The sequence below is a fragment of the Megascapheus bottae genome, chromosome 18 (assembly GCF_031878675.1).
Source record: "Megascapheus bottae isolate mThoBot1 chromosome 18, mThoBot2.hap1, whole genome shotgun sequence".
In the NCBI taxonomy this organism is placed as follows: domain Eukaryota; kingdom Metazoa; phylum Chordata; class Mammalia; order Rodentia; family Geomyidae; genus Megascapheus; species Megascapheus bottae.
The window spans coordinates 24,697,720-24,712,588 of record NC_143526.1 but is presented as its reverse complement, the minus strand read 5'-3'; positions in this window follow the sequence as shown (position 1 = coordinate 24,712,588).

Genomic DNA, 14,869 nt, shown 5'->3' with positions numbered 1-14,869 from the left:
TCTATGAAATATAAATATGAACATTGTATGCTCACTGGTCTAGTGAAGACAGAAATGGGAGGCAGAAAACATGGGGTTTGGGTTCAGATGGAGTCTGAGTATAGCAACACTGGGCTTCTTCTGTCTCAAAGGTTTAACATCATTATTCCTAAGTCAAAGAAGGTGACTGATGTTGTGAAATGAACAGCAGGATTCATGCAGGGCTGTTTGGAGATCTTTGAGAAGAAGAGCTTAAGGTTTAATTGATAACATCAAAAGAATGGTCAGAGGAAGATTATACTAGTCGTGACATATACCAGTCAGGAGAAACATTCTTTGGTAGCATCTGACTCCACTAAACACACGTTTGGTGATCTTGTTGATTGCTGTCAACTCCTGCTGAGCATCTTGACAAAGTTGTCAATCAAGGGTATACAATGTGATCTATGTGTACATGGTGGAATTATTGTGCTATCGAATTAACTACCATACTATCACCTCCCCTGGTTACCTGGTTATTCTGTGTGTGTGTGTGTGTGTGTGTGTGTGTGTGTGTGTGTGTGTGTGTGTGTGTTGAGAATACTTGCTTAGCAAATTTCAAGTGTATAATACCTTGCTGTTAACTATGGTCACTAGAATGGTTAACTAGGTCTCTAGAATTCTATATCATTTCTACTTGATCAATGTCTCCCTTTTTCTCCACCCTGCAGTTTCTAGGAACCACCATTCTACTCTTTGTGACTGTGAATTCAACTTCCTGTTAGGTTCTACCTATTGCTGAGATCCTGAAGAACTTGCCTTTTTTGTGTGTGTCTGGTTATTTTTATTAACATAATGCTTTGGGGGCTCATCTACAATGTTTGCAAATAATGGAATTTTCTTTTTTTAAGGCAGAATGACATTTCATTGAGTACATATAGCCATGTGTCTTTTTCATGCACTTCTTGATGGACACTTTGGCTTTTTCCATAAGTTTGACCACTGTGTCTAATGGTGTAATGAACATAGTTATGGGACATCTCTGAGATAATGATATATTTCCTTTGGATATATATAATGCATATATACATAAATATATGTATATATTTATATATGCTATTAGGTTATAGTATAGTTATGGTTTTAAGTTTAATGGACACAAATACATATATATATATAGGGTTTGCTGGGTTATATTTTAGTAACATTTTTCATTTTAAAACATTTAAGTTCAATGAACAAAATCTACCTATCTCTCTACCATGTGTATGTAGTACACAATATACTATTTCATTGTGTATATATTGTAGAATAGCTGACTGTTGCCAGCACATACTTATTTTTGTGTGGAGGAGAACACTGAAGTTCTACTATTTTTAAGCACACAATAACCGTTATTTATTATAGCCACCATTACATACAGTAGGTCTCTAAAATGTATTCCTCCTGTCTGACTGAAACTCTGTTCCCTAACCCACATTTCTCCAGCGCCCTCAGCTACAGCCTGTGGTGAGATCCAGTACACTTCCCATTCTGGTCCTGCGAGTTCCACTTTCTTAGCTTCCACTAACAAATGAGAGTCATGTGTGATTGTTCTCTCTACGTCTGGTTTGTTTTACTTGGCATAATATCCTTTAGGTCCATCCATGTCCAAATGATAGGATTTTCCATTTATTTATTTATTTTTGGTTGGTCATGGGGCTTGAATTCTGGGCCTTGGTGTTGTCCCTGAGCTCATCAGCTAAAGGCTACTGCTCTACCCCTTGATCCACAGTGCTACTTCCAGTTTTTGACTAGTTAATTGGAGATAAGACTCTCATGGACTTCCATGCCTAGGTTGGCTTTGAACCATGATCCTCAGATCTCAGCCTCCTGAGTAGCTAGGATTACAGGGGTGAGCCACTGGTACCTGGCTTAGGATTTCCTTCTATGTTGAAAAAGTCTGAATTTGGCATTGTTCACACATGCCAAATTTCTTTGTTCATTTATCCATTGGTGGACATGCAGATTGATTCTACATCTTGGTAATTGAGATTAATGCTGCAATGCTTATGGCAGTACAGTTATCTTTTTGCTAAATCAATATATCAATATATTCCTTTAAATATATACCAGTAGAAGGATAACTGGATCATAGTTAGGACTATTATAGATAGCTCTGTTTTTAATTTCTTTAAGGAACCTTCATGTTCTTTTCCCATACCCTGCACTTGGCATTCTCAGTAATGATGTGTAAATGTCCCTTTCTCTATATTCTCAGTAATATTTGTTATCTTTTGGTTTTATAACCAAATCTTTGATTTGCATTTCTCTAATGATTTGTGATGGGAACAGATTAGTACTAATATAACTTTTTATTAAATTTTAGTATTTTATAAAGTCCCCCATCACCAGTGCCCTTTCTCTTCTTCCTCCTTTTTAAAAGATTGCATCTTATTTATGAAACACTTGTTTCATTGGTTCTCTCTCCTCCTCCCTCCCTCGCCTCTCCACTTGTGTGTGTTCTTCAGGTTTCCTAACATAGAACATTGCTGTAGTGTGCATTTAATTTATCAGATGAGATGAGGAAAGCTATAACATAGTGTCATTTTTCTTTTATATTACAAATTGCAATTACTCAACTTCCAAAAGTTTTATTAGCTTTGCCTTGTGAAGGGCAGTATGAGTGAAGTAACTGACTCCATGGCTATGATCTCTGTGTGGAAACTCTGTGAAGGAGGATGCTTTCATCTTGTGGTTTCTCTGCATTGGTTTTTTTTTCTCTGCATTTTTTGTAAAGTGCCTTATTTAGAGGCAGTTTTAGATTAGCAGGCACTTTGCCTCAAAAGTTTGAAGACATATCATTGCTTTGGATTCTGCTGTTGCAAAGAAGAAACCGGCTAAGATTGTAGTTGTCCTTCCTTTGTAGTTTTTCCATTCCAAACATAATGTGCATCCTGCTCTCTCAGCTGGGAATTCAATGCACATGTTATACTTTGGATAAGTTAGCTTCCCTCCTCTCTCCTTTTCCAAACATACTTGATGGTTTCATATGTGTATGTTTGTGCAGTATTTAATGTAGTTCAATCCTTTTTACCACATTTTCCCTCTCTCATTGGTCTTCCTGACAGTTCCCCATTCATACTTACGTTCTATTATTATTATTATATCTTTAGTGATAAAATTATTTATTATAAAACTATATGAACTTGGAAACTGGAATGAAATGGGTAAATATAAAAACTAAAGGACATGTGGGTAAATAAAAAGATTTAGGTAAATATGAAAATTAACATTGTTAGTCCAACCCCGTCTCTAGTATGAGGAATAGAGCTAAGGTATAGCTTCCAGTCCTTTTCTCTACAAGATGCAAACCAAAAAAGCTGAGGTTCCCATTACTTACCAAGATCAGGAACATTTTCATAGATTGTCACATATGCTCTGAACTGTGATCCTCAGATCTCAGCCTCCTGAGTAGCTAGGATTACAAGCATGAGCCACAATGCCCAGCATGTGAATGTATTTCTATTTCTGTCACTGCTCTGTCAGTTAAGTTTTAAGTCTTTATAGTTATAAACTATGTGGGAATGCATGTCCTTATGCATAAATTATTATGTAAGTCTAGGATTGTTTGATGAAAATGAATTTCCAGAAGAAAATAGTAGGGATAATTGGGTTAGGCATTTGATAGTGTTGTTTAATTTGCCTATGGAAAAGATTGTGCAATGATGCAGCCATCAGTTGCCTAGCTGCCGAGACTATGTAAATTTCACCATCCAAGAGAAATGTTTGAAGAAATCGTTTGCCAGCTTGGTTTGGTAATTCTTTGTTCTGATTAAAATTCTTTTCTAATACTAGTGAGTTTTGACATGCTTTTCTTATGCTTGTTGGTTGTCTTAATTTATTTTATGTTATGCCTGTCTTTTTGAGCACTTTGGGGATATTTATTATTTTTATCTAGCAAGTTTATGTGGCATTTTACATTTAAATGATATGGATTGGGTATATTGTCTTGCCTTTAAGCCATTAAGCCTTCTGAAGTCAATTTCAGTATATCTTATAAAGTAGTAGCCCATATTTATATATTTCTAGTTAACCAATATCCCTAGACAATGTCTACTATTAATTTATGACTTAAATTGTCATATTTGTCATATTATAAATTAGTTACAATTTCCCTTTTTGGCAAAGAAAGACTTTAGAGATCCTTTTGAATTTCCAACTTTAATTTAAAGAAATAGAGACTTGTTAAATTCAGAGACTAAAATATTTATAATTTCTGTATTTCTTCTCAGTAATTTTTCTAATAGAATCAAACACTTGAATGTAGTATTCCATATATTCTCACAAAAGAGATATATACTGTGGCTACATAGTATAAACATATGCAAATATTCATTTTTAAGCATTTAACTTATCTATGATATTCTCATTATTCCCATTTTTTTAAATGGTGAAGTTTAACAGACTTTTAACAGTACTTTTCTGTTTGGAAATAAAATTCCAGTTTCTTTCTAGTCTGTTGTGTCTCATTAGCACTTCGTTCAGATGAATGGTATACACCAAAGTTAATCATCTCAACATGATAGCACAATTCTTGCTTCACTGTGAGTCCTCTGAGGGCAAAGTTGGCACCTTTCTTGAACCTATCCTGGCCCACAATTCATAAATAACAAACAACTTGAAGTTTACCTAAGGTATCCTTATTCGAACCTGCTCGAAGAAATTCTTTTGAAAAGTATGGGCTCCTTAATGACAGGCTCTGACCACAAAATAAAATAGGACAGGCCTTCAAATAGGTTCTGCTCACTGATAGCCTTCTCCATCACAGGCCATTGGAAGCCTGCTAACATCCTTCCCTGGTTACACTTTCCCGACATTTCTGTGATCAGTTGTAGCACAAGATTAGTTTACCCTTGTACCAGCCCTAGATCCTGCCCTTCCTGAATCCCAGCTGCTCTCGTTTGCTGCATGGGCGAGTCCTGCAGACCCAACAATTGCCTCATGTCCCTCAGTCTGAGAATCTTTTTATCTTTTATTCCTTTGGCCTGCACAGATGTCATTTGAAGAACTCGTTTCTTTTTTGTTCCTTGGGGGAACCTAATGAATTTAGGTTTTACAGGGATTATGACAAAGGCAATTCTGTTTCCAGCTGCCACGGGAACCTAAATGTTCTCAAAGGCAAGCAGGAGAGGAGAAATGGCCAAGCTAACTTGAGGTGTGTGTGTGTGTGTGTGTGTGTGTGTGTGTGTGTGTGTGTGTAGCTAGATGGCTGATAGATTCTTTAGCTGAAACGAGTGAACTCCAGTGCCCTCATTCCATCATTCCAACACAAATTCCACCACCCAAGAGATGAGCGTGGTTGTCCATTGCAGCTTTGCTTTGTCTTAGACCTGGTTTGCCTCAGTGTTCATGAGCATTTTCTTTTTGCTACCATGTGTGCCATGCCAAGTTTCCATTTCTCTCCCTGCTCCTGAAAATGACCTTTTATCTGTCATCTCAAAGCCCATCTCCCTTGGCATTTTTTTTAAAAAAACCCATGTTGACAAGTTTCTGACAAGGAAATGCATTTGCTGACCAGAAACGCTGTTTTCATCATAGTAAACTTTCCCAAACCCAACCTCCTTACAAATGCAACTTGTATTCTGGATGTAATATGTAAATAACATTATACTACACCACCGGAAGACTAACAGGAAATAGTTCATAAATCCAAATCATTTAACTCTTCTCCCCTGAACATCCCAGCAGCATGACTTCGTAGAAGTTGCTAGAAGACCTGGAAACTGAGCTATAATCGCTGGCATTTTCAAACAGCTTGTTGACGGACTGGCTTGTGAGAAAACCAACTTTACACTGAAACTCTTAGGGATACTTTAAATTGGCAGATTATATGCTCGCTTGATTAAGTTTGGGTCATGTAAACACTGTAGTGTTTAGATTTAGGCTTGGCTGTTGGAGTCTAGGCAGCTGTTTGTACTTAAGTCCAGCAAGGGGTCTTGTTAATCAAAGAACTGACTGGATTTCTTTCTTTCTCCCACCCCACGTCTGCTTCTCTCTCTCTCTTTTTTTGTACCTGTGTTGTTTTTCCTCCTGTCCAAACCCTTTGGGCTGAGGATGGTGAGGAGGTAAAGGCAGAGCATTGTGAACAGTCCTTGGAGGAGCAAGGAACTTATTTTTTTTTCTTATTATTACAGAGTGAGGTGCCTCCTAGATTTTCCCTCACTGTGAGGGAATCACTTCATTTATCCAAGTTCTACAAAGCCGTTATTATTTCACTTAGTTCATATTTTTGAAGCTAAGTCATCAGCATGATGCGTTTGTTGTAAAATGTGGTTTAACAGCTTGTTAGCACATTTATTTTTTTTTAATGGAATCCAAAGATACTTCACGCTTGAGCAACAGTGGATTTAAGAGTCGATGAAAAGCCCTGCGAACTGTGTGTATTCAGCACAGAATGATGTCGTCTGGGTGGGGGGGCATTTCACAGTGCTGTGTGCGCTGGATCAGCAGGGCATGTGGCCTTGCTTCCTGAACTCCTAGTTTCTCTTTGCATTTTTCTGACAGTGTCTCATAAATAATCCTGTGTTGCATTTTGCTTGTTGGATTCAGGGGGTCTAGGATCCCCTCTTCACGTGGGTAATCTGAGTTCATGTGGCTTTTCCATCCTCTGAGATGATTTCTCTTCCATGTTGTCCACAGAGCCAAGGAGAAGCTTGGTGGTTCTTTTCTGTCTTCCAAATGGGGCTTTGTAAAGTTATTGCTGAATTAACAGGGTGGAACTGAGAGCTATTGTGGAGCTTGGTGAATGTCAGCAAGTCTTTGAAAAGAGAAAGGCAGGGAAGCGGAGAAACTTCCACGGCTTCCTCCCGAATGCCAGCAAGGTCATTTCCCTGGGGAGCAGCAAAAGTGAACAGTCTGTGTTCCACCAAAGACAACTTTTATGATTGAGGTTTTTTTCATCATCTAGAAGTGAAACAGAGGCGGTCTCCTTTGCCTAAATCCAGACTTACTTTTGTACCAGTGTGGGTATTTGTGGGAATGAAAGATCTGCAGTCCTTGGGGACGGGGCCACTCAGTGATCTGGAATTGATGATGTGGTCTTTCTTATTATCACCAAGGTATATTACCGAATCACGCTCCTCTTTGTTTTATTTTTTCTTTTCCTTTTCTCTATTGCCAGTGTGTAAACAGACCACAGTGATTTTTCTCCATTCCACATAGAAATTTAATTTGCGATTCTATCTATCTATCATCTATCTATCTATCATCTATTATGAGAGACTGAAGCACTTCCATGAGTAACCACAATAGAAAAATTATCAACCACGCTACCCATGTTGTTTAAGCATGAGTGACATTCATAGCTCCAGTCTGCCCACACCTTTAATGTCTCTCTCAGGATGAAAGTGAGCCTCTTTGTGAAGCAACCTTCCTTCTTAGAGAAACAAGGAAAGACAGCTCTTGATGGCAATAGTGCTGATTTACAGAATGATGACAAAAAAAATCAATTTTGAAAGAGATGCTGTCTGTAAACTCCACTGTCTAATTCTGGAGATAAGGAAATAGATCCAAGAAAACTTTCAAACTTGCCCTGAATTCTCCCACATTCTTCCTGATGCTAGTGACTATCCCTTAATTCTAAAAGCCATCTAAAAAGGGAATCAAATAGCTTATGCCCTATTATGTAAATTGTCTTTTTCTTGGCATATATTTTTAAGATTTGTCCATGTACCTACACTTCATTCCTTATTACAACTGAATAATGTTTCACTGTGTGAGCACTACATTGTGTTCATTCATCAATTGATGGACTACCAGGTTTCTTCTACCTTCTGGCTGGTATGAGTAGTTGGAAGTTAATTATTTATACACACATTTTTTGTTCGAAAACCTGCTTTTCGGTGTGGAGTTCCCTCAAAAAATTAAACGTAGAACTACCTTATGATCCAGCAAATCCATTCCTGGGCATTTACCTGAAAGATTACAAACCAGGATACAGTAAAGCCACTAGCAAAATTATGCTTATTGCAGCATATCCTACAAAACAAAAAGAGTGAGAGAAGTGGTGGGTAGGGGAGGAAGGTTGAGGATGTTGGAAGGGGTGACATTTGTTAAGATATATTGTATTCATAGCCTGCGTTGTTAAATAGCCACTTCTTTGTACAACTATTTGAACATAAAAATGATTTTGAAAAGGAAAACATGCTTTCAAATTTTTGAAGTAAAATTGCTGAGTCACATATTTCCATGTTTAACTTACTAAAGATTCAAAACTTGTTTTTCTAGGCGGTACACCATGTTACAGACCTATCAGTAATGCAAGAGAGTTGCAATTTCTTCCTTTTTTTGTCAGTCATGGGGCTTGACTGGGCCTGGGCAGTCTCCCTATGCTCTTCAGCTCAAGACTAGTGCTCTACTACTTGAGCCACAGCACCACTTCTGGTTTTCTGATGGTTAATTGGAAATATGAATCTCACAAACTTTTGTACCCAGGCTGGCTTTGAACCGTGATCCTCAGATCTCAGCCTCCTGAGTAGCTAGAATTACAGGTGTAAGCCACTGGCGCCTAACAAAAATAATTTTTATTATCCTCTGCATCTTGCATTAATTTTATTTTGCCAGTCCTGGGGCTTGAACTTGGGCTTTCTCAAAGCTAGAGCTCTATTACTTGAGGCACAGCACCACTTCCAGGTTTTTCTATGTATCCAGTAGCGAGGAATTGAACCCAGGTCTTTGTGCATGCTAGGCAACCACTCTACCACTATGCCAAACTCCTGGCAAGATGTTATCAAGAGTGGCCCACGTGGGGATCAAACCTGTGACTTTGGCTTTATTAGCACCATGCTCTAACTAACTGAGCTAACCTGCCGGTCTGCAATTTCTTTATATCCTCAATACCTGGTTGGTTTTTGTTGTTTGGTTGGTTTGGTTTTGGCCCATTGTGGGGCTTGAACTCAGGGCCTGAGCACAGACCCTGAGCTCTTTTGCTCAAGGCCAGTGCTCTATCACTTTGATCCACAGCTCCATCTTATGTCTATGCTTGCCATTTGTGTATACCCTGAGAAAATATGCTCAAATTCTTTGCACACTTTAAACTTGGGTCATTATTTAGTTCTAAAATTTGGCTATATATTTTGGATATCAGCCCCTTTACAGACTCATGATTTGCAAATATTTCCTTCCATCGAACAGGTAGAGTTTTCACTTTTTTTTGGATATCCTTTCTGTTGGCACATGAAAGTCCTCAATGTGGTTGTCTAATTTAGATTTCCTTCTACTGCTTTCAGTTTTGGGATGCTTTATAGGAGCTCTTTGACTTCAAGCTCTTCCTAGTTGCTTACTACCAAGAGTACTATAAGTAGCAACCTCTCCACATTCCTGGCAGAAGTAGGAACCAGAGCCTCTATAGCCTGAAATTGGATCTGGAATCCCAGGGGTCTGGCTGCCTCAAGGAACTCTTAACCTCTTACTATGAACCTCAGAACCAGTCTTTTGGGGAGTAGAGGTGGGAGGGAGCACATTTCCAGTGCCAGAAATTCTCAGCATTCCTAGAAAAATTCATCATACTAAAAACAAACAAACAAACAAAAAGCCTTCACTGGGCACAGTGGCTCACGCCTGTAATTCTAGCTACTCAGCAGGCTGAGATCTGAGGATCATGGTTCAAAGCCAGCCCCAGCACTGAAGTCCATGAGAATCTTATATCTAATCAACCACCAGAAAACCGGAAGTGGCACTATTGTTCAAGGGGTAGGGTGGTAGCCTTGAGCTGAAGAGCTCAGGGAAAATGCCCAGGCCCAGAGTTCAAGTCCCATGACCCATGACAAAGAAAGTCTTCATGTGCCCTCAAGATAATTTCCAAAAACTTCACATTACAAAAATTATGATTTTTCACTAGAAATGATGGTTTGGCTGGGGAATTCATTCCTCTCTCCTTCTCCCAGTCCCCTCTTCCTCTCTCCCTCTCCTTCCCCCTTCTCCCTCTCTCTTTCCCTTTCTTTCCTGCCATTTATTTCCATCTCTGGCTCTCAAACTTTTATTGTTTTTTTTTGAGGCAGGGTCTCACTCAGTAGCCCAAGCTGGCCTTGAACTTGCAGTCCTCCAGCCGTAGTTTTCCTTCAGCTATACTACAGGAATGTGACACACTTCTTTTCCTTTTTAAAATCTTGTGTACAGAAAGCTTGCTTTTTACCTGTGTCCTGTTGCTCAACTATCTGTACCTATAAATTGTGCCAGTCTTCATTTTGGAGGAGGAGTATACGTAAAATTTGAGTATAGGGATCTTTTTGTTTGATTCATTCAGTGGTTTCTCTTAGGCTGTATGCACATTATCTTCTCTTTTTTGCTCTTTCCTCTTTTTGTTTTATGTTTTTTTTTATTAGTGAATTTTGAAAGGGTCAACCCATTTTCCAGTGGGTCTTGAATAGGTAGAAATAGAGAAACAACTTGAACTGTTTATTTGGGCTTCGTTCTTTATTTATGAACCCCTTTATCAAATCTATCTATGTATCTATATATTTATATGTGCATATATATGTATATATGTATATATATATATATATTCCTGCTATTCCTTCATTCTTGGTGGTGGAGCACAGCCTTAATTTCGGTGCAGCTGGCAGTGGTGCCAGGTGTCCATACCCCTTGTGCTGTTACCGAGGTCTAACTTTCTCTTCTCCTTGCTGCTGTGCCTCATCTCCAGCAGAATCTCGCTAGACTCCCGGGATAGGTCATAGACAATTAGAAATGGCATGTCTCCTCCTCCAACCTCACCCCACCTGCTGTTCCTTGGTTTCAGTTTAGGTCACCTAAGGGACATTGTCTGCCTTTTCCCATGCCCAGTCCACAGAGTTTGATTTCCTTACTAACAAAGAACCTCTAGACGGGCCTTTCCATGTCATGCCACGTTAAGTAGGATCCCTGCTTCCTAGTTGAACTGCCGTAACACTGTTCTGTCATAGGACATAAATGTCACTGCTTGAGGCGTAGTTTTCAGAAATGAAAATTAGAAAATGTCTTTTTAAATAAAAATTCCATCAAAGATGAAGCTTTTTTTTCAAAAAAAAGAGGTAAAACCTATACTGTTACTTGTTTTCAGTCTATACCAATAAATTAAAAAATGGTTTTTATCTTCCATATTAAGCCAGAGCTCTATTTTGCTCATGCTGTACACTGATGTTTGCCTAAATCTGTGAAGATAACAAAATATTTAGTTGCTTGATTGAAATATATGGATTTTGTAGTGTATAAATTGTATCTCAAAGCTTTTCAAAAGAAAAACAATAAGATTGTTGAGGAATAGGATAAGATCCAAAGAGGGTTTACTCATGGTTAGGAGCAGATAATTGCTTCCAAGTGTGCCAGGCGGATAAAAAAGTATACATAAGTATGTATGTATGTATGTATATATATATATATATAATACACGCAATAGAATTGCACTCATCCGTCAGAAAGAATGATGTTGTCGCATTCCTAAGGAAATGGAAAAACTTGGAAAAAATACTATATAAAGTGAAGTAAGCCAAACCCAAGAAACACAGGTTGCAATGTTTCTCTCACTTGTGATAGCTAGAATGTGCTTATAAATCTATAAGTAAACACATTTGGTGGGATGCAAGCAGTCGCAAATGAATTAACTGAAGTATAATAGTCTATGGAGAATTCAAATAGCATAATTCTTTAGAAAGACTAAGTAAAAGACCAACAAAACAAGTACCAGGAAGTGAGTCCTTTCAAGAGGGGAGGAGTGGGGCCAAAGGGAAATGGGTAGAAGAATGAAAAGGGGATGGAGAGATAGGAGGGGAAAATGGGAACAAAAATACATTGTAGACAGCAGAGAACTGAGAAAGACACAGGAAGAGATTGGTAGAAGGGAGGGTGACACAGATCAAGATGCATTGTGTACATAAATTGCTTTGTTAAATGGCGAAGAGAAAAAAATTCAATACATATCCTAAAAATTAAGAAAAATGAAGGAAGGGGAGGGTTGGAAGGAGTGGTTGAGAATGTTGAAAGGGGGTGCCATTGTTCAAGAAGCCCTGTATTCATAAACTGCTTGGTTGAATGGCCCCACCTTTGCACAATAAAAAGACAATAAAAAAGAAATTCAAAATAAAAAGGCATCTCTTAAGCTCATTACACATTACTCTTCTCTTCCTATGAAGATCATCATCGCTGTTGATTTGAACTTGATCTCATTTGTGTAAAAATACCCTGTGAGCTGCACAGGGTGTCATTTCCTTCGGCTCATCTTCCCCTGAGTGATACCTTCTGTGCGGGACCATGTGCAGTTTGAACATGAAGTTCTACACTCCATCTCTTGGACAACCACAGTCTTTCTCAGTCTGCAGAAGGATCTCATACCAACCACATTATTTTTCCCATCCCTGTCTTCCTTCCTAAAATAATTTTGAGTCAGTGTTACCCAAGCAAATGGAGTGTCAGCTGGGTCAACCCATCGATGAGGTTATCGGCTGTCCTTGGAACTACATACATCCTGTTCCCAGTGTGCAGTGGTTGAAGGTCAACATGAGCAAGACCTGGGTCCAGATGCTCAGCACCATATGTTTTTTTTCAGGAGTCACAAACCTCTCGTAGGGTAAGTTTTTAGTCAGTGAGCAAGTACGTGAATGTGGCGAGAGGTTGTCATTCATTGCATAATCTTGGCTTGTAGATGGAAGGCTTTTAAAATGCCGCCCAGTCTTCAGCTAGTAGTCATATTCTGTTTTATTCTGCAAATGGGGATACAGTCTATGGAGGAAAAGGTTATTTTTTTTTAACATAATCCTGATAAAAATGTAAATTAACAATTAAAAAGTCATAAGAGGAAGAACTGGAATTCTTTCTGCTGGGGAATTTGGAAATTAAAACCAGTAAGAATCCAAATACTAAACACTTGCAATCCCAAGACAGACTCCTCTGCATTTGTAACTCACTACACAGAAGAACTTCTGTTTCTTCAGGGAAACAGACTTTTTGTTTGAATACAGAAGTCGGTAGACAACATTGGCTCGTGCCTATCGCATTAGATACTCAAGAAGCTGAGATCTGAAGATCATGGTTTGAAGCCAGACTGGACAAGATATCTGTAAGATTTTCACCCCCAATTAATCACAGAAAAGCCAGTAGTGACAGTATGACTCAAATAAAAACACCAAAACAAACAAAAACAACAACTGAGGGGCAGTGCCTACACCTTGAATTCAAGACTCAGCATGAGTATACATAATAATGCTTCATATTTGATAATAGTAAGTTGGTAGAAAACATGCCTTATTTGAAATTTTTCCTAGGAAGGATAACCAGATGGTCAGAGGGTAGTAGGATTGTTTTTCAGAAAGCAAAATGGAGAGAACCAATTATAACTAACATGTACCTGGTTTTAGTATGGATAGACTTCTATAGATAGATAATGTAGATATTATTGTCAACTGCTTCCAAACAAGTGCTAAAAAAGAATACATAGGGGCTGGGCGTTTGACCTAGTGGTAGAGTGCTTGTCTAGCATGCATGAAGACCCAGGTTGGATTCCTTGATACGACATACTAGAAAAAGCTAGAAGTGGTGCTGTGACTCAAGTGATAGAGCTCTAGCCTTGAGAAAGCCCAAGGACAGTGCTCAGGCCCTCAGTTCAAACCCCAGGACTGGCAAAAATAAAAAGTAAAATAAAATACACATGTAGTAAGATATAGCTATTTCACATTTAGTTGTTTATTCAAGAGAAGGGAAACCATACATCAAAGATTTTTAAGTATATGTTCAAAGGAAGGTTGTGTTATTTGTGATTACAAACAAGAGAAAATGTACATGTCTGTCCAGAGGCAAATAGGTCTACAATTGTGTTATAGCCACATAATGAGATATTCTGAAATCAAAACAAATCATTATTATATACAACCATAGCAGTAAATGAAGCAAAAGAAGCAAAGAGTATATATGCCATGATGCTGGGAGAACAGGCTGTAGTGATGATAAAGTAGCAAGCAGATTCTTCTGAGGGAACTGTGATTTTGCTGTTAGTTCTATGAGTATATACATGAAATGTTTCAAATTGCTTCTTTTAAATATGGTTGACTTACTGTGTATTAATCATGTCTTCATATAACTATTTAAAACTGTCCTCTGGAGTTGCACAATCTAATAGTCCTCTCTCCAGGCTTAGATTCATTGTTTTCATGTGTGACAATTAAAAAAAATCAATATTTATGTGAAAGACACACAGGAAGCAATGAGCCAGTACAGACAGGGGAAGGAAATATCAATCACTCTTGAAAATGAACCTGGATTCTCCTCAATGAAATATCAAATATTTACCCTATACCTCCATTGCAAAATAATCTGTTCTGAATTAAATTATGAAAGAAAAGTGCACAAGTAATAAGGAACACAGCTCGTTGAATTTTTTTAGGGGAGGGGGTCATAGGGCTTGAATTAGGATTGGGTGCTGTCCTGAGCTCTTCAGCTCAAGGCTACCACCCTACCCTTGAGCCAAGCCTCACTTCCTGTTTACTAGAGGTTAGTTGGAGATAAGAGTCTCAGGTCCTTTTGTTCTCTGTCTGGCCTCCTGGGTAGCTAGCATTCACAGGTGTGAGCCACCATGAAAGGCTAGCTTGTTGAATTTTTGCAAAGGTGTGCACAACTTTGCAACCAGCACTGAGATCTGAAATAAGACACAAGTCAACTTCTTGGACTTCTTTTCATAACTAATCACACTCAAGTCATTCTTCATCTCTGCAGGGGCAAGAATGTGTTATAAAGTCTGAAAGATTCAAGAAACTTAACTTCAATTTATTTGCAAGCTAATGAGACACCAACACTTAACTAAAGTGCTGGACTTAGGCTGGAGTTCAAGCTCAGTGGTAAAGCTCTGGCCTGTGATGTGCAAGGCCCTGGGTTAAATCCTCCGCATCCGAAGAAAAAAAAAAGT